General features: G+C 46.8%; 6 non-coding genes across 6 annotated transcripts; 3 read left to right on the top strand and 3 right to left on the bottom strand.

Annotated features, from left to right (window-relative positions):
• Nucleotides 1–8122: 8122 nt before the first annotated feature.
• Nucleotides 8123–8196, bottom strand: trnat-agu (transfer RNA threonine (anticodon AGU)). Its single transcript has one exon. It is a non-coding gene; the product is annotated as a tRNA-Thr (tRNA).
• Nucleotides 8197–9873: 1677 nt separating this feature from the next.
• On the top strand, nt 9874–9956 carry trnal-aag (transfer RNA leucine (anticodon AAG)). Its single transcript has one exon. It is a non-coding gene; the product is annotated as a tRNA-Leu (tRNA).
• Nucleotides 9957–10969: 1013 nt separating this feature from the next.
• Nucleotides 10970–11043, bottom strand: trnat-agu (transfer RNA threonine (anticodon AGU)). Its single transcript has one exon. It is a non-coding gene; the product is annotated as a tRNA-Thr (tRNA).
• Nucleotides 11044–12721: 1678 nt separating this feature from the next.
• On the top strand, nt 12722–12803 carry trnal-aag (transfer RNA leucine (anticodon AAG)). The gene has a single exon. It is a non-coding gene; the product is annotated as a tRNA-Leu (tRNA).
• Nucleotides 12804–13807: 1004 nt separating this feature from the next.
• On the bottom strand, nt 13808–13881 carry trnat-agu (transfer RNA threonine (anticodon AGU)). Its single transcript has one exon. It is a non-coding gene; the product is annotated as a tRNA-Thr (tRNA).
• Nucleotides 13882–15559: 1678 nt separating this feature from the next.
• trnal-aag (transfer RNA leucine (anticodon AAG)) lies at nt 15560–15641 on the top strand. Its single transcript has one exon. It is a non-coding gene; the product is annotated as a tRNA-Leu (tRNA).
• The last annotated feature ends 4152 nt before the right edge of the window (nt 15642–19793 follow it).

Below are 19793 nucleotides of genomic sequence, written 5' to 3'. Positions count from 1 at the left end.
TTTTAGTTTCGTTTTGTGCGGGGACTCTGCTTTAACTATATCGCCGTGGATTGATTAGAGATATCAAGTACATACAAGTATTACTTTGTTCATGCACAAACAGTGGCATGTTACATTTTTAATTTGGGTGTCTCCTCTTGCCAGAAAGCTCTAAATTGCATTTTGAGTGCGGGTTTTTGACTTTTTCTAAATTGCAACCCATAAATAAACTGCGACACTTTAAACTGCGACACTTATCATTCAACCAGAGCTCGAAATACCACAAGGACCCTCAAGAGCACAGCAAAGACTGTATTAAAAGACTGTATCACACCTAAAGAAGACTATTTTAAATTTCTTGGCGCAGTTCATTGTGCAATTAACCCTTGTATGTGCTGTCCGCGCATATACAGGGTTATACTGCTATAACCTATTAGTATTACTTTGCAAAAGACCTGAAACTGGGACGGAGATTTATCTTCCAACAAGACAATGATCCCAAACATACAGCAAAATCTACAAAGGAATGGTTCACAAATAAACGTATCCAGGTGTTTGAATGGCCAAGTCAAAGTCCAGACCTGAATCCAATCGAGAATCTGTGGAAAGAGCTGAAAACTGCTGTTCACAAACGCTCTCCATCCAACCTCACTGAGCTCGAGCTGTTTTGCAAGGAAGAATGGGCAAGAATTTCAGTCTCTCGATGTGCAAAACTGATAGAGACATACCCCAAGCGACTTGCAGCTGTAATCGGAGCAAAAGGTGGCTCTACAAAGTATTAACGCAAGGGGGCCGAATAATTTTGCACGCCCCACTTTTCATTTTTTTATTAGTTAAAAAAGTTTCAAAAATCCAATAGATTTCGTTCCACTTCACAATTGTGTCCCACTTGTTGGTGATTCTTCACATAAAATAAAAAATTTATATCTTTATGTTTGAAGCCTGAAATGTGGCAAAAGGTTGAAAAGTTCAAGGGGGCCGAATACTTTCGCAAGGCACTGTATATAATCTCGAAGAGATGCAAACACAAAGAGATACACAACAGAGAATATATGTCAATATATATCGTTCGGTTACCAAATCGCTAATTAGTGTTATTACCCACTGTTACTCTAAACTCGGAAGTAAATGCAATACTCATGAATTAAATTGATAACAACTTGTGTTGAGGTACAATTGAATTCTCGAGACGCAATGTAGAACATGGAGTTTACTTATCCACTGTGTATGGATTTGGAATTTCCAGGCACGAACACCAAACCAGCTGACAGGCTCTGTTGCAGCCTCGGTTCCAGCGGTTGTCCAATGGGCGTTGTCCCAGCGTCCTCTGGCTACCGGCCAACCAGTCGAGGTGCAGCTCGGAGTTGGACGGGCGGAGGAATCTAACCGCGGCGCGCAGGGCAGTTGTTGCTCCGAGGGGATCTACCAGCAGTCCGGCTGGCTAGTAGAAAGTATCTATGCACAGAGTGTGACCGCAAGTCCTCACAAGTCACTCTTTTGCCCGGGAAGAAGCTGGTTCGTTCCCGGACCAGCGCTGCTTCTGAATAAGCTATTCAGGTTTTTCGACGGGGTCCAACTGTAGGCTGCCATTGATCAAGCAGAGCATTCACGTTGGTAGAATTCTGAGTACGTACGGGATCCTCGGCCTCGCGCTTAGAACAAAGTCCAAGTCCCAGTGCAGACAACAGCAGTTGTCACGTGATTGTCTTTGAGGATGCGCGAAAATGGCCAAGGAGAGCCTCGATCTGAGCTTCCAAGTCCCAGTGCAGACAACAGCAGTTGTCACGTGATTGTCTCTGAGGATGCGCGGAAATGGCCAAGGAGAGCCCCGATCTGAGCTTGCGCTCCCTTTTTGACCAAGACACAGATGTGTGCTGATTGGTTGAGAGTTTGGCGGGCATTGGAGACCCACGTGGTGTTACCACGCCCTGCCAATCCCTGATTGGTTGATCAAGGTGAGATATGAGTCACTTACTCCTGACACTTAGGAATACAGTCCAGATGTCCATTCAGCACTCCCTAGACAGATAGGCGCCAATGGATGACCATTGATCATGATAGTTAGGCTTAGCTAAGTGCATCTCCGTTTAAGAGCTGTCCCTTATCAAAAGAAAACATCTTAAATCAGCCTGCATGAATACTTTCTCAGTGGCTGCACCACAGAGAGGGAGAGTGAGATGGGGCCTCATTTAGGAAAGCTCAGCAATGCTTAATTCTGTCTTATTAACAAGCATTGCCGCTACAGCTGTAAACTTATTTGGTGAGCATGGACCTCTGAGAAGGAGTCTGAATCCATCAAGAAGACAGGAATTCTAATATCGCACTGCCGTCTTGTGTACAAAATATTTGTTCAGCTCTAACGTCTGTGTGTGTTGACAAGGCATCTCAAAAGGACGTATTAAATAAGAAAATTATCCTTTCTGTTACCATTCCTGCGGTTGGAGCGTTGTTTCACCCTTTTACGTTCTACAATATTTACAGACAAGGTTTTATCACTGGAGTTGTGAACAAGTGTGCATCAGTCCATGAAAATCATCAGTACTGCTGTTTTACTATGCATAGTTTAATCAAGAGCACTTAAAAGATGCAAAAGATGGATTGTGTTCTGTGAGCACCTGCACATCTCTAAGTCACTTCCACAACCTTCTATGTCGGGGATGTTCAGATGCAGCCATTCAAAATGGGTGAGGTATTTCGCGGCATACCGCGACACGCCCACCGGGGTATCACGCGGTTCACGTGTGTCACGTGACTAACTATCCGGCGTCGCCTTGTAAAACCGCCAGGGGGAGCTTAACGTCTCATGTACAGCATTTGAGCCTTTAATTTTGAACTGTGTATTACAGCATGTTAATCATCAGTCATTAAAATGTTGGTATATTTTATGAAAGCAAGATTGCTCAGTTGGACAGAAATATTTATGCATCAAAGCCTTTACTGAAGATATTACTAATAGTATTAATAATGGATGACTTTGGACAAGCTGTATACTCAAAGTATAATTTCTTTAGCACATTTGTACAAGCACTTGGAATCTGTCCAAGCCATACTTTGTCAGGCATTTTGTTTTACTTCAACGGGCATAAAAACTTCCTTGCTTTTAACAGGGCGTTTCATAATTTCTAACTACGAAAATGATTTAAAATGCGACACCTATCATGAAAAGAAAAAAATACACACCAGTATTCCATTTCTCCCTAAACATTGTAAGCTTCGAAGTCTTTAACTAACGTGATACCGGAGTCAACAAGCATACTTTTAGAATTTGATTAAAAGGGAATATAATATGGAATCGCGTATCTCAAGAATTTAATAACGGTATGATTATATCCGTGTACTGCGGCAGGGCTGTGTAGGGCTGTATCGCCTGCCTGTTCATGCGAGCTGTCTTGTAGCCTACTGGTCTAGGTGCGTGACTACCAGCTAGCAGGTTGTGTGTTTGAATCCAGCTGGTGCTGGACCTTCCAGTTTTATTTATTTATTTTTTAATCGCGTATATGGCGCTGAAATATGTGTGACACACTGGTGGCCTGACACGGTGAGGTGCCCTGGCGCCATATATTTCATGGATATTATGGAATATAATGGATGGATATCTTAGTTATCTTTCTAGTTCACAGGTTTGCATGCATAATTTAATTTTGAAAGCCACTGAGACATCAGGTACTACTGTTGTATTTATGAAAAAGAAACAAAACAAAACAAAACAAAACAAAACAAAACAAGTGCACTGTGTGTTTGCACTTAGAGTGTCGAAGGGTCGATGTATACTGGGGCTCAGTTGAAATGCAACATCAGGACTTTTCCGACTCCTGTCACACGAAGAGAGCACAGCCTTTTCTGCCCTGCACGTGTGTATTGGTAACTCGCCGTGATTGTATAGTGGTCAGTACTTTGCGTTGTGGCTGCTACAACCCCGGTTCGAATCTGTGTCACGGCAGAATAGGGGTGTCTGCTTTTACTACTTGCACAAATGAAGGCAAAAAAAAGCCTGTGAACAAACGGCGGAGTACTGCCTGAGTGGATCGTTGATGAACGACAGAGGCCACTCCGACCTCTTCTCGGTTTTCTTCAATGACTTACTAAGGATCTTCTTCACATTTGCCCATGCAGGGGAAGCCAGTTACACCAAAGCAAATGCAGGAAAGTGCATTTCAAGCAGAGACCAGTGCATTTCAAGGAGGGACCTGTTTACACCTGTTTACAGTGGTCGGAGTATGGAACAATGCGCCAAATGCTGTTGCTGTATACGATTCTTGATGAGATCTTGGGCTCACTAAGCAGGTAATGACAGGTACCGCTCGCTCCCAATGCTCGCTCGAAGACAGCCTTTTCCATCGGCCAGGGCCCCTGGCACTTTACTGTCATTCCCATTCCCTCCGTGCTAGCCTATCCCGATCCGTGGTTACCGTATATCCTGGATACCGATGCAAGTGACTTGGGGGTGGGCGTGGTGCTGGCACAGGAGGGGCCAGATGGGAGCGGGTAGTTGCCTTCTACAGTCGGGCTTTGAATAAGGCTGAACGGAACTACTGCGTGGCCCGTCGCGAGCTTCAGGCCATACCTATTCGGGACCCGATTCCTGTTGAGGACCGACCATGCGTCCCTCACCTGGCTGCTCCACTTTAAGGAGCCGGAGGCGCAGATGGTGCGATGGATAGAGGTCCTGCAGGAGTATGACTTCACTGTTGTGCACCGTGCTGGATCTCGCCATCTCAATGCCGGCATTCTCTCGCGGCGCCCCTGTGAGGTTGCGGACTGCCACTACTGCGCCCGGTGGGAGCAGTGTGAGGGAGCCGTCTGCACAGTGACGGAGGCGAGCACCTCGGCCACAGCCCTGGAGGGGCTGCTGGGGGTGGGCATGTCAGACCTGGCACAGCAACAGGCAGCTGATCCTGACGTGGGGCCGGTGCTCCGCTGGAAGGCAGCAGGAGCGCGGCCTGTGCGAGAGGAGCTCCCCCAGCACCCAAAGTCCGTCAAGGCCCTCTGCGTCCTGTAGGAGGCCTTGGAGGTAAAGGACGGGGTGCTGCGCCGGGGGTGGCAGGTACCCTCCAGTGGCGAGATATGGTGGCAGCTGGTGGTGCCACAGTCGCTCCGCGCGGCTGTGCTCAGAGTGGTGCATGGCCAGCCGGGCATGGGGGATTTCGGCTGTAAAAAAACCCTGCAGCGTCTCCGAGGCCATTTTTATTGGGGTCTTTGCCACCGGGACGTGGGGCGGTATTGCCAAACGTGTGCGGTGTGCGTGGCGCAGAAAGGTCCCCTCGAGTGCTCTCGGGCCCCCCTCCAACAACACCAGGTGGGGGCTCCTGTGGAGCGGGTGGGGGTGGATGTTTTGGGCCTGTTTCCGCGCACCGAGGCCAGAAACCACTATATCCTGGTAGCAATGGACTATTTCACGAAGTGGCCGGAGGCCTATGCCCTCCTGGACCAGAGTGCCCCCATGGTCACCGATGCACTACTGGAGGGGATGTTTGCCAGGCTGGGGGTGCCGGAGGAGTTACTCAGTGACCAGGGGCGTAACTTCAAGTCCCAGGTCTTCGCCAGAGTGTGCCAGCGCCTGGGGATCTCTAAGACTCAGACCACCCCGCTGCATCCCCAGAGCGACGGGTCTGTGGAGCGGTTTAATCGGATTCTCGCCACCCAGCTGGCCTCCCTGGTGTCCTGGCACCAACAGGACTGGGACCGCCACCTCCCCCTCGAGCTCTGGGCTTATCGGACCACAGTCCAGGAATCTACCGGGTGTACCCTGGCCTCACTCATGCTGGGCCGGGAAATGCAAACCCTGGTGGACCTGGTCTTCGGCCCGCCGCCCGGAGACGAGTCGGCACCACCAGCTGGACCGGACTACGAGTAGGACCTGCAGCAGTGGATGCGGCGGGTGCACAGCTTTACCCGGACCCATCTGACTCAGGCGGGAGTCCGGCAGAAGCGGCACTACGACCTGCTCTGCAGGGGGCCTGCCTTCCTGCCCTGGGACTTGGTTTGGGTGTACAGCCCGCACCGCCGCAAAGGCCTCAGACCTAAGCTGGCGCCTTTGTGGGAGGGGGCCGCTGAGGTCCTCAGGGTGGTAGGCAAGGACTGCTACCAGGGGAGAGTGGTGGTTCTGCACCGAGACCGCCTGGTCCCCTACTGGGACCGGGAGGAGGAGCCCCGCGGGGAGGCTCCGGAGGAGCAGCCAGGGCCGGAGCCGACCGACAATGGGGTGACCGCGGGCCGCCGGCAACCACCGCTTCGTAACAGCTGCTCACGCAGAGTTCCACAGCCTTTAGCCTAGTATGAGTATAGCCTGAGGGGGGTGTTCGATGTCGGCGGGACGCCAGACGCTTCAGGTGGGGACAGTGTAACCCCCCTGGCCCGGTGGTGAGGAGGAAGTGCACCTAGGCACTCATGGTACCGTGGAGCAGGTTGGGAGTTGTAGCCGGGGAGAGTGAGGGTCAGCTCGATGACCAGCAGCTGACTCTGCATATGTGAATAGTGTTATAGTAGTTTTAGTGTCCTGTGTAGCCTTATAAGTGTATAGCCTGTTGTTAAGTAATTACCACCCTAAATATGTGAACGTGTTCCATCAGTCTCCTCATGTGTGTGTATGTCCTGTGTTTGGTTTTGTGTGGTTTCGATAAAAGTATAAAGCTGTCGCTTGGTTAACTATCACGTCGCCACTTGTCCTTTTCCTGAGGGAACCTGAAAACAGTACAGTATTATAGCATGAACCCCTGACGATTTTCTTGATACGTTTTATGTGCTCGTTTGTATTGTATGTATTTTTGTTGTTCAAATTAAAAGTAAAAGACACAACTTTCCGGATGCGGCTGCTGTAAAAATAAAATGACATCAAGGGTGCTGTACGCAGAGGTCTGAAACCTGCTCCACAGAAGATCTTTATCCAGAGGTGTTAAAGAAGTGGAAATCTCGCCATGAGAGGGGAAGCATCTCAGAAAAAGCAGGTGCAGTCGGTTCCACGGTCATAACGCCACTAAGTCGGGCAACAAGAGCAAAACCCACCCGGCTTCCTCCGGGCAAGTAATGAGACAAAGAAACAGCACACAGCGGGTAGCGTGGCCGAGTGGTCTGAGGCACTGGAGTAAAGCTCCAGTCTTTTCTGGGGGCATGGGTTCGAATCCCACTGCTGCCAGGTGCTTCTGTCAAGACCCCCTTTCAGCTGGCTTCAGACGAAAGGGAGGGAACTGCTTTTTGGCAGTCTCTCGAGAAACTAAGCAAAGTGTTTAAAGATACTTTCTCAGCTTGACATCAAGGCACAAAACAAAAACCTTCTTGCGTCCTCTCAACCCAAAAGCGCTTTGCCACTTTTTGCGTTATGCAGGGAACTACGTCTGCCCAGATCACTTTTGTGTCAATGCAAATCGTAGTGTGCCCTCCGTTTTAATGTTGGCTGTGCTGGCGTGCTGCTTCTGTCTGTGAAACTTGAATGTTCTGCTTCTTCACACCAAATCGTCGGCGGGGGTTGAGCTTGTTAAATCTTTGCGCATAGCGCTCCTTTGGAAGTACTTTGTCCAAGTTCAAAAGCGATCGTGGGATTTACTTCATGCGTGCAAAAAGCATGCCTCGCACGACAGATTTAAATGGGGAATGGAGCCTGCTTCTTGCTGTTTTTCCTGTGGTTGCAGTTACAAAGTTGATCGTGCTTTCACATTCTGTTAACAGTATTCACTGGCTGAGCTTTATCAGTTGGTTCGTAAAGGAATCTCTGCTTCGGTTCCAGAAAAGTCATCTGTAGTGTGTTTTTTTCCGTGCCCATGGCAGTCTTTTAAAGCTGGTAGTAATGGCGGCGAAGTTAATTTTTTATCCTCTTTAAAAGAATAAGGACGGCTGGGGCGAGCTCCATTTACCACTCTTTCAGCTAACCGCCGAACTCACGAACTGATTACACTGCAGAGCCACAGGCGCCTCGCTTTTCTCCATTCTCTGGGTTAGGGTGAAAAAAAACTTTGCTGGTATTAGCTGGCCTGCTGGGAGTACCTCTTCTTCACTGATAAGCAAGATTTGTGTTTCATCTTTCGCAAGCTGTATAGATTTCTTTCAAAACAAGTTGTTCCAGAAAGGAAACGGACACTTGCATTCACCTGAATTAAAAGGCATGGGATTTGCCCATAAGGATAAATTCTGTACAGTAAGACAGGAAGAAAGGCACCGCTGGGAATCGGACCCAGGATCTCCTGTTTACTAGACAGGCGCTTTAGCCAACTAAGCCACGGCGCCGGCAAAGTGCTGTCCTTTGACAGCCACTTGGACACGTCTCTACTGCTCTGAGACATCTGCGTTCGGTGTGCACCGAGCCTGCTCGCCTTGCAAGTTGCCTCATTTACACGCGATAGTTCCACCACTAAGAGAAAGGATGAGAAATGGCTTTTATCTGTCACTTTTCATGTCAGAGGATCTCAATCTGCTTTCCCTGTACAAGAGGATGTCCAACTCATGTAGCTAAAGACGTAGACGACAGTGCTCCACTGAAATCTTGATCTCACAACCCTCGGCATGACTCCGCTGTGTTCCGCTTTAGACAAAGGGGGGAAAAGACTTCTTTCATCACACGTTTTGCACTGTTTACAGTGTTTGCAGTGCTCTTTCTTAAATGAAAACCAGGAATCGGCACCATATGAGGTGAGACAAGATAATATTGGAACAAGTAGCCTTGCCATTCCATGCGTTACGTGAGCAATGTGTAATTCCTGTCTTTATAGTGTGCTTGTTAGAGACATAGCTGGCACCCAGAGCGCTTTAAATCCGGGAGTCAGCAGCCCAAGACAAGAGAGTTTCCTTCGTCTATGTTTTTTGCGTGAAGGGGGAAACCATGCGTGTGCTGCAAACGATCTTAGTATCGAAGTGCCGTCCCACATAACCGATCCGAACAATCTGCTTTACAGAGGAGCACTGCCGGAGCTTATCGTTGGCAAACTGAAGACCAGGCTGACCTTTTCTGTGACTCTTGAACACTGAGTCTCAAGGTTGTGAATTCAAGCTCCACGCTGGCGGGAAATTCCATAGGTAATGATCACATTTTCTTGCATGCTAATCAAAAGAAATATTAAGAAACTTTTCCCGATACCAGTTTTTTACAAAAGTAAAGGCACACGGCACATGTGTGCCACATCACGTCCGAGTTTAGTAACAACTACCTCAGAGATTGTAAGCTGGGTAGTCTCAGATCAGATCACTTTTTTTATCAAAGGTTCAAGCAAACCCAAATACTTTTGCAAGAGACATTTCAGAATCCCAGACAAATCCAGTACGATTGCTGGATCCTTTGAATTCGACTGAACTATAGCACAGATCTGCAGTCCACCATTAGAATACTGTGGGTGTGCTGTATAAGCCATACCGCCCAAAATAGTTCTAAAACAGGAGAAGCATCCTCGTTTAGGAATGTGGTATAAAGTGAAATGGTCTGGGAAGAGTCCTACATTTGAACAGTTCAAAATAGACGTAAAGGGGTATTTACGGACTCTTTCGAAATGTAAGAACAAGCTGTGCGGACCTTATCTTTATTTACTTTGTGTAATCATTTTTCATAAAGTGTCATTGTATTATAGCATGTGCCCCTGACGATTTTCTTGATACGTTATATGTGCTCTTGTTTGTATTGTATGTAGTTTTGTTGTTCAAATAAAACGTAAAAGACACAACTTTCCGGATGCGGCTGCTGTAAAAATAAAATGACATCAAGGGTGCTGTACGCAGAGGTCTGAAACCTGCTCCACAGAAGATCTTTATCAAGAGGTGTTAAAGAAGTAGAGATCTCGCCATGAGAGGGGAAGCATCTCAGAAAAAGCAGGTGCAGTCGGTTCCACGGTCATAACGCCACTAATTCGGGCGACAAGAGCAAAACCCACCCGGCTTCCTCCGGGCAAGTAATGAGACAAAGAGACAGTGCACAGCGGTTAGCGTGGCCGAGCGGTCTAAGGCGCTGGATTAAGGCTCCAGTCTCTTCGGGGGCGTGGGTTCAAATCCCACCGCTGCCAGGTGCTTCTGTCGAGACCCCCTTTCAGCTGGCTTCAGACGAAAGGGAGGGAACTGCTTTTTGGCAGTCTCTCGAGAAACTAAGCAAAGTGTTTAAAGATACTTTCTCAGCTTGACATCAAGGCACAAAACAAAAACCTTCTTGCGTCCTCTCAACCCAAAAGCGCTTTGTCACTTTTTGCGTTATGCAGGGAACGATGTCTGCCCAGATCACTTTTGTGTCAATGCAAATCGTAGTGTGCCCTCCGTTTTAATGTTGGCTGTGCTGGCGTGCTGCTTCTGTCTGTGAAACTTGAATGTTCTGCTTCTTCACACCAAATCGTCGGCGGGGGTTGAGCTTGTTAAATCTTTGCGCATAGCGCTCCTTTGGAAGTACTTTGTCCAAGTTCAAAAGCAATCGTGGGATTTACTTCATGCGTGCAAAAAGCATGCCTCGCACGACAGATTTAAATGGGGAATGGAGCCTGCTTCTTGCTGTTTTTCCTGTGGTTGCAGTTACAAAGTTGATCGTGCTTTCACATTCTGTTAACAGTATTCACTGGCTGAGCTTTATCAGTTGGTTCGTAAAGGAATCTCTGCTTCGGTTCCAGAAAAGTCATCTGTAGTGTGTTTTTTTCCGTGCCCATGGCAGTCTTTTAAAGCTGGTAGTAATGGCGGCGAAGTTAATTTTTTATCCTCTTTAAAAGAATAAGGACGGGCTGGGGCGAGCTCCATTTACCACTCTTTCAGCTAACCGCCGAACTCACGAACTGATTACACTGCAGAGCCACAGGCGCCTCGCTTTTCTCCATTCTCTGGGTTAGGGTGAAAAAAATTTTTTGCTGGTATTAGCTGGCCTGCTGGGAGTACCTCTTCTTCACTGATAAGCAAGATTTGTGTTTCATCTTTCGCAAGCTGTATAGATTTCTTTCAAAACAAGTTGTTCCAGAAAGGAAACGGACACTTGCATTCACCTGAATTAAAAGGCATGGGATTTGCCCATAAGGATAAATTCTGTACAGTAAGACAGGAAGAAAGGCACCGCTGGGAATCGGACCCAGGATCTCCTGTTTACTAGACAGGCGCTTTAGCCAACTAAGCCACGGCGCCGGCAAAGTGCTGTCCTTTGACAGCCACTTGGACACGTCTCTACTGCTCTGAGACATCTGCGTTCGGTGTGCACCGAGCCTGCTCGCCTTGCAAGTTGCCTCATTTACACGCGATAGTTCCACCACTAAGAGAAAGGATGAGAAATGGCTTTTATCTGTCACTTTTCATGTCAGAGGATCTCAATCTGCTTTCCCTGTACAAGAGGATATCCAACTCATGTAGCTAAAGACGTAGACGACAGTGCTCCACTGAAATCTTGATCTCACAACCCTCGGCATGACTCCGCTGTGTTCCGCTTTAGACAAAGGGGGGAAAAGACTTCTTTCATCACACGTTTTGCACTGTTTACGGTGTTTGCAGTGCTCTTTCTTAAATGAAAACCAGGAATCGGCACCATATGAGGTGAGACTAGATAATATTGGAACAAGTAGCCTCGCCATTCCATGCGTGACGTGAGCAATGTGTAATTCCTGTCTTTATAGTGTGCTTGTTAGAGACATAGCTGGCACCCAGAGCGCTTTAAATCCGGGAGTCAGCAGCCCAAGACAAGAGAGTTTCCTTCGTCTATGTTTTTTGCGTGAAGGGGGAAACCATGCGTGTGCTGCAAACGATCTTAGTATCGAAGTGCCGTCCCACATAACCGATCCGAACAATCTGCTTTACAGAGCAGCACTGCCGGAGCTTATAGTTGGCAAAGTGAAGACCAGGCTGACCTCTTCTGTGACTCTTGAACACTGAGTCTCAAGGTTGTGAATTCAAGCTCCACGCTGGCGGGAAATTCCATAGGTAATGATCACATTTTCTTGCATGCTAATCAAAAGAAATATTAAGAAACTTTTCCCGATACCAGTTTTTTACAAAAGTAAAGGCACACGGCACATGTGTGCCACATCACGTCCGAGTTTAGTGACAACTACCTCAGAGATTGTAAGCTGGGTAGTCTCAGATCAGATCACTTTTTTTATCAAAGGTTCAAGCAAACCCAAATACTTTTGCAAGAGACATTTCAGAATCCCAGACAAATCCAGTACGATTGCTGGATCCTTTGAATTCGACTGAACTATAGCACAGATCTGCAGTCCACCATTAGAATACAGTGGGTGTGCTGTATAAGCCATACCGCCCAAAATAGTTCTAAAACAGGAGAAGCATCCTCGTTTAGGAATGTGGTATAAAGTGAAATGGTCTGGGAAGAGTCCTACATTTGAACAGTTCAAAATAGACGTAAAGGGGTATTTACGGACTCTTTCGAAATGTAAGAACAAGCTGTGCGGACCTTATCTTTATTTACTTTGTGTAATCATTTTTCATAAAGTGTCATTGTATTATAGCATGTGCCCCTGATGATTTTCTTGATACGTTATATGTGCTGTTGTTTGTATTGTATGTAGTTTTGTTGTTCAAATAAAACGTAAAAGACACAACTTTCCGGATGCAGCTGCTGTAAAAATAAAATGACATCAAGGGTGCTGTACGCAGAGGTCTGAAACCTGCTCAACAGAAGATCTTTATCAAGAGGTGTTAAAGAAGTAGAGATCTCGCCATGTGAGGGGAAGCATCTCAGAAAAAGCAGGTGCAGTCGGTTCCACGGTCATAACGCCACTAATTCGGGCGACAAGAGCAAAACCCACCCGGCTTCCTCCGGGCAAGTAATGAGACAAAGAGACAGTGCACAGCGGGTAGCGTGGCCGAGCGGTCTAAGGCGCTGGATTAAGGCTCCAGTCTCTTCGGGGGCGTGGGTTCAAATCCCACCGCTGCCAGGTGCTTCTGTCGAGACCCCCTTTCAGCTGGCTTCAGACGAAAGGGAGGGAACTGCTTTTTGGCAGTCTCTCGAGAAACTAAGCAAAGTGTTTAAAGATACTTTCTCAGCTTGACATCAAGGCACAAAACAAAAACCTTCTTGCGTCCTCTCAACCCAAAAGCGCTTTGTCACTTTTTGCGTTATGCAGGGAACGATGTCTGCCCAGATCACTTTTGTGTCAATGCAAATCGTAGTGTGCCCTCCGTTTTAATGTTGGCTGTGCTGGCGTGCTGCTTCTGTCTGTGAAACTTGAATGTTCTGCTTCTTCACACCAAATCGTCGGCGGGGGTTGAGCTTGTTAAATCTTTGCGCATAGCGCTCCTTTGGAAGTACTTTGTCCAAGTTCAAAAGCAATCGTGGGATTTACTTCATGCGTGCAAAAAGCATGCCTCGCACGACAGATTTAAATGGGGAATGGAGCCTGCTTCTTGCTGTTTTTCCTGTGGTTGCAGTTACAAAGTTGATCGTGCTTTCACATTCTGTTAACAGTATTCACTGGCTGAGCTTTATCAGTTGGTTCGTAAAGGAATCTCTGCTTCGGTTCCAGAAAAGTCATCTGTAGTGTGTTTTTTTCCGTGCCCATGGCAGTCTTTTAAAGCTGGTAGTAATGGCGGCGAAGTTAATTTTTTATCCTCTTTAAAAGAATAAGGACGGGCTGGGGCGAGCTCCATTTACCACTCTTTCAGCTAACCGCCGAACTCGCGAACTGATTACACTGCAGATCCACAGGCGCCTCGCTTTTCTCCATTCTCTGGGTTAGGGTAAAAAAAAACTTTGCTGGTATTAGCTGGCCTGCTGGGAGTACCTCTTCTTCACTGATAAGCAAGATTTGTGTTTCATCTTTCGCAAGCTGTATAGATTTCTTTCAAAACAAGTTGTTCCAGAAAGGAAACGGACACTTGCATTCACCTGAATTAAAAGGCATGGGATTTGCCCATAAGGATAAATTCTGTACAGTAAGACAGGCACCGCTGGGAATCGGACCCAGGATCTCCTGTTTACTAGACAGGCGCTTTAGCCAACTAAGCCACGGCGCCGGCAAAGTGCTGTCCTTTGACAGCCACTTGGACACGTCTCTACTGCTCTGAGACATCTGCGTTCGGTGTGCACCGAGCCTGCTCGCCTTGCAAGTTGCCTCATTTACATGCGATAGTTCCACCACTAAGAGAAAGGATGAGAAATGGCTTTTATCTGTCACTTTTCATGTCAGAGGATCTCAATCTGCTTTCCCTGTACAAGAGGATGTCCAACTCATGTAGCTAAAGACGTAGACGACAGTGCTCCACTGAAATCTTGATCTCACAACCCTCGGCATGACTCCGCTGTGTTCCGCTTTAGACAAAGGGGGGAAAAGACTTCTTTCATCACACGTTTTGCACTGTTTACGGTGTTTGCAGTGCTCTTTCTTAAATGAAAACCAGGAATCGGCACCATATGAGGTGAGACTAGATAATATTGGAACAAGTAGCCTCGCCATTCCATGCGTGACGTGAGCAAAGTGTAATTCCTGTCTTTATAGTGTGCTTGTTAGAGACATAGCTGGCACCCAGAGCGCTTTAAATCCGGGAGTCAGCAGCCCAAGACAAGAGAGTTTCCTTCGTCTATGTTTTTTGCGTGAAGGGGGAAACCATGCGTGTGCTGCAAACGATCTTAGTATCGAAGTGCCGTCCCACATAACCGATCCGAACAATCTGCTTTACAGAGGAGCACTGCCGGAGCTTATCGTTGGCAAACTGAAGACCAGGCTGACCTCTTCTGTGACTCTTGAACACTGAGTCTCAAGGTTGTGAATTCAAGCTCCACGCTGGCGGGAAATTCCATAGGTAATGATCACATTTTCTTGCATGCTAATCAAAAGAAATATTAAGAAACTTTTCCCGATACCAGTTTTTTACAAAAGTAAAGGCACACGGCACATGTTTGCCACATCACGTCCGAGTTTAGTGACAACTACCTCAGAGATTGTAAGCTGGGTAGTCTCAGATCAGATCACTTTTTTTATCAAAGGTTCAAGCAAACCCAAATACTTTTGCAAGAGACATTTCAGAATCCCAGACAAATCCGGTACGATTGCTGGATCCTTTGAATTCGACTGAACTATAGCACAGATCTGCAGTCCACCATTAGAATACCGTGGGTGTGCTGTATAAGCCATACCGCCCAAAATAGTTCTAAAACAGGAGAAGCATCCTCGTTTAGGAATGTGGTATAAAGTGAAATGGTCTGGGAAGAGTCCTACATTTGAACAGTTCAAAATAGACGTAAAGGGGTATTTACGGACTCTTTCGAAATGTAAGAACAAGCTGTGCGGACCTTATCTTTATTTACTTTGTGTAATCATTTTTCATAAAGTGTCATTGTATTATAGCATGTGCCCCTGACGATTTTCTTGATACGTTATATGTGCTCTTGTTTGTATTGTATGTAGTTTTGTTGTTCAAATAAAACGTAAAAGACACAACTTTCCGGATGCGGCTGCTGTAAAAATAAAATGACATCAAGGGTGCTGTACGCAGAGGTCTGAAACCTGCTCAACAGAAGATCTTTATCAAGAGGTGTTAAAGAAGTAGAGATCTCGCCATGAGAGGGGAAGCATCTCAGAAAAAGCAGGTGCAGTCGGTTCCACGGTCATAACGCCACTAATTCGGGCGACAAGAGCAAAACCCACCCGGCTTCCTCCGGGCAAGTAATGAGACAAAGAGACAGTGCACAGCGGGTAGCGTGGCCCAGCGGTCTAAGGCGCTGGATTAAGGCTCCAGTCTCTTCGGGGGCGTGGGTTCAAATCCCACCGCTACCAGGTGCTTCTGTCGAGACCCCCTTTCAGCTGGCTTCAGACGAAAGGGAGGGAACTGCTTTTTGGCAGTCTCTCGAGAAACTAAGCAAAGTGTTTAAAGATACTTTCTCAGCTTGACATCAAGGCACAAAACAAAAACCTTCTTGCGTCCTCTCAACCCAAAAGCGCTTTGTCACTTTTTGCGTTATGCAGGGAACGATGTCTGCCCAGATCACTTTTGTGTCAATGCAAATCGTAGTGTGCCCTCCGTTTTAATGTTGGCTGTGCTGGCGTGCTGCTTCTGTCTGTGAAACTTGAATGTTCTGCTTCTTCACACCAAATCGTCGGCGGGGGTTGAGTTTGTTAAATCTTTGCGCATCGCGCTCCTTTGGAAGTACTTTGTCCAAGTTCAAAAGCAATCGTGGGATTTACTTCATGCGTGCAAAAAGCATGCCTCGCACGACAGATTTAAATGGGGAATGGAGCCTGCTTCTTGCTGTTTTTCCTGTGGTTGCAGTTACAAAGTTGATCGTGCTTTCACATTCTGTTAACAGTATTCACTGGCTGAGCTTTATCAGTTGGTTCGTAAAGGAATCTCTGCTTCGGTTCCAGAAAAGTCATCTGTAGTGTGTTTTTTTCCGTGCCCATGGCAGTCTTTTAAAGCTGGTAGTAATGGCGGCGAAGTTAATTTTTTATCCTCTTTAAAAGAATAAGGACGGGCTGGGGCGAGCTCCATTTACCACTCTTTCAGCTAACCGCCGAACTCACGAACTGATTACACTGCAGAGCCACAGGCGCCTCGCTTTTCTCCATTCTCTGGGTTAGGGTGAAAAAAATTTTTTGCTGGTATTAGCTGGCCTGCTGGGAGTACCTCTTCTTCACTGATAAGCAAGATTTGTGTTTCATCTTTCGCAAGCTGTATAGATTTCTTTCAAAAGAAGTTGTTCCAGAACGGAAACGGACACTTGCATTCACCTGAATTAAAAGGCATGGGATTTGCCCATAAGGATAAATTCTGTACAGTAAGACAGGAAGAGAGGCACTGCTGGGAATCGGACCCAGGATCTCCTGTTTACTAGACAGGCGCTTTAGCCAACTAAGCCACGGCGCCAGCAAAGTGCTGTCCTTTGACAGCCACTTGGACACGTCTCTACTGCTCTGAGACATCTGCGTTCGGTGTGCACCGAGCCTGCTCGCCTTGCAAGTTGCCTCATTTACATGCGATAGTTCCACCACTAAGAGAAAGGATGAGAAATGGCTTTTATCTGTCACTTTTCATGTCAGAGGATCTCAATCTGCTTTCCCTGTACAAGAGGATGTCCAACTCATGTAGCTAAAGACGTAGACGACAGTGCTCCACTGAAATCTTGATCTCACAACCCTCGGCATGACTCCGCTGTGTTCCGCTTTAGACAAAGGGGGGAAAAGACTTCTTTCATCACACGTTTTGCACTGTTTACGGTGTTTGCAGTGCTCTTTCTTAAATGAAAACCAGGAATCGGCACCATATGAGGTGAGACTAGATAATATTGGAACAAGTAGCCTCGCCATTCCATGCGTGACGTGAGCAAAGTGTAATTCCTGTCTTTATAGTGTGCTTGTTAGAGACATAGCTGGCACCCAGAGCGCTTTAAATCCGGGAGTCAGCAGCCCAAGACAAGAGAGTTTCCTTCGTCTATGTTTTTTGCGTGAAGGGGGAAACCATGCGTGTGCTGCAAACGATCTTAGTATCGAAGTGCCGTCCCACATAACCGATCCGAACAATCTGCTTTACAGAGGAGCACTGCCGGAGCTTATCGTTGGCAAACTGAAGACCAGGCTGACCTCTTCTGTGACTCTTGAACACTGAGTCTCAAGGTTGTGAATTCAAGCTCCACGCTGGCGGGAAATTCCATAGGTAATGATCACATTTTCTTGCATGCTTCTGTAGGGTTTGGGCATTTACTTGGACAATTATTAATTGTAGCAGTAAATCACAAAATTGATTCTTTTGATGGCTTTAGAATCCAACCATGCAATATAACTAAAACAACGCACACACACAGGTACTAATACACGAGGATACATTTATTAATACATAGAATATGCATATAAACAGATCTTATCGAGAGGGTTATCAGAATACAAAAGATATATATTCAGTCAGTTACAAAGAGTTACATATATCAAGAGGACATACATTCAGTATATCATTCATTTAGACCGTTTCGTAATTTAACTTGGTTATAACTTCTACATTAGATACTCAAAACAAGTACATAACTCTTGTTGGGATAACAATTGAATTCTCGAGCAGTAATGCAGTGAAGTTGAATACTCATCCAATCTCTGGGGATTCAGATCTCCTGCGGGCACAAAGAAACAGTTGCAGGCTGTTGCTGTCCAATCTGCGCTCTCTGGCTCGGTGCCAGGCTGTGCTGTGCGGCTTGTGACGGTGCGCTGCTGATGCTCTCTGAATACTGGCTAGTTAGTTTTGGCTGAAACTAGTGAAGTTTGTGCACAGGAGAAAAGATGACTGTGAGTCCCAGCAGGTCAGGAAGAAGACCAGTTCGTTCCTGATGAAGCGCTAGTTCTGAATAGTAATTCAGCTGTCCACAGTTCTGACCTTTTCACCAGGCCTGCTGCTGGTGCTAACCTCGGGTGGATCCTCTGGTTACTCTCTGGCAACCTCCGCTCTCGACTCTTAGAACAAAGGAAAGTTCTGGCACTCGGACACACTGGCCGTTCCGTGGTTGTCCGGGCTGAGTCTCAGGATGGTCAGGAGGCGCGCTGCGAGAATGTCCTGCCCTTGGGAGCCTTCTGCTCCTGGGCCGTCCTGCCCTGGAATTCTCCTTTGAATTCCCTTTAGAAAAGTCCACAGAATTCTACACTTAAGGCTCTCTGTGTTGCCTGTTTTTACCTGGAAGAACTTCAGCTCGTTGATTGGCTGAAAGTTCCATGGGCATCAGAGTCCCACGTGGGTTACTCGGCCCTACCAGTCCCTGATTGGTTGATCAAGGTGAGATATGAGTCACTTACTCCTGACACTTAGGAATGCAATCCAGATGTCCATCTGGCACTCCCTAGACAGATAGGCGCCAATGGATGCCTATTGATCATGATAGCCAGGCTTAGCTAAGTGCACCCCCCTTTGGGAGCTGTCCCTTATCAAAAGAAAACATCTTTAATCAGCCTGCATGAATAGTTTCTCTGTGGCTGCACCACAGAGATGAACAGAGAGATGAGGCCTCATTTGGGAAAGCACTGAAACACTTAATTCTGTCTTATTAACAAGCATTGCCGCTACACTGGGATAGGACATTCCACACTGGAGTATTATTATTGAGAGACAGGATCACTGTCTGTTCCCCATGCTGGGGCAGGAGATCCCACACTGTATCATTATTATTGAGAGACAGGCTCACTGTCTGTTCCTAAGGCTGGGAAAGGAGGTCTCACGCTGTATTATTATTATTATTGAGAGACAGGTTCACCGTCTGTTCCTCAGGCTGGGACAGGAGATCACACACTGTATTATTATTTCTGAGAGACAGGCTCACTGTCTGTTCTTCAGGCTGGGGCAGGAGATCACATTGTATTATTATTTTTGAGAGACAAGCTCACTGTTCCTCAGGCTGGAACAGGAGATGACACACTGTATTATTATTATTGAGAGACAGCCTCAGTGCCCCCCAGGCTGGGTCAGGAGATCACACACTGATCTATTATTATTGAGAGACAAGCACACTTTTTGTTCCTCAGACTGGGACAGGACATCCCACACTGGATTATTATTATTGAGAGACAGGATCACTGTCTGTTCCTCAGGCTAAGAAAGGAGCTCACACACTGGATTATTATTATTGAGAGATAGGTTTACTCTCTGTTCCCCAGGCTGGGACAGGAGATCACACACTGTATTATTAATATTGAGAGGCAGGCTCACTGTCTCTTCCTCAGGCTGGGACAGGAGGTAACACACTGTATTATTATTATTACTGAGATACAGGCTCACTGTCTGTTCCTCAGACTGGGACACGAGATCACACACTGTATTTTTATTATTGAGAGACAAGCTCACTTTTCCTCAGGCTGGGACTGGAGATCACACACTGTTCTATTATTAGTGAGAGACATGCTCACTGTTTGTTCCCCAGACTGGGACAGGACATTCCACACTGGATTATTATTATTGAG

This window comes from Lepisosteus oculatus, chromosome 14 (genome assembly GCF_040954835.1).
Source record: "Lepisosteus oculatus isolate fLepOcu1 chromosome 14, fLepOcu1.hap2, whole genome shotgun sequence".
Classification (NCBI taxonomy): domain Eukaryota; kingdom Metazoa; phylum Chordata; class Actinopteri; order Semionotiformes; family Lepisosteidae; genus Lepisosteus; species Lepisosteus oculatus.
The sequence above is the reverse complement of the archived record's forward strand: the minus strand, read 5'-3'. Positions and strand labels throughout refer to the sequence as shown.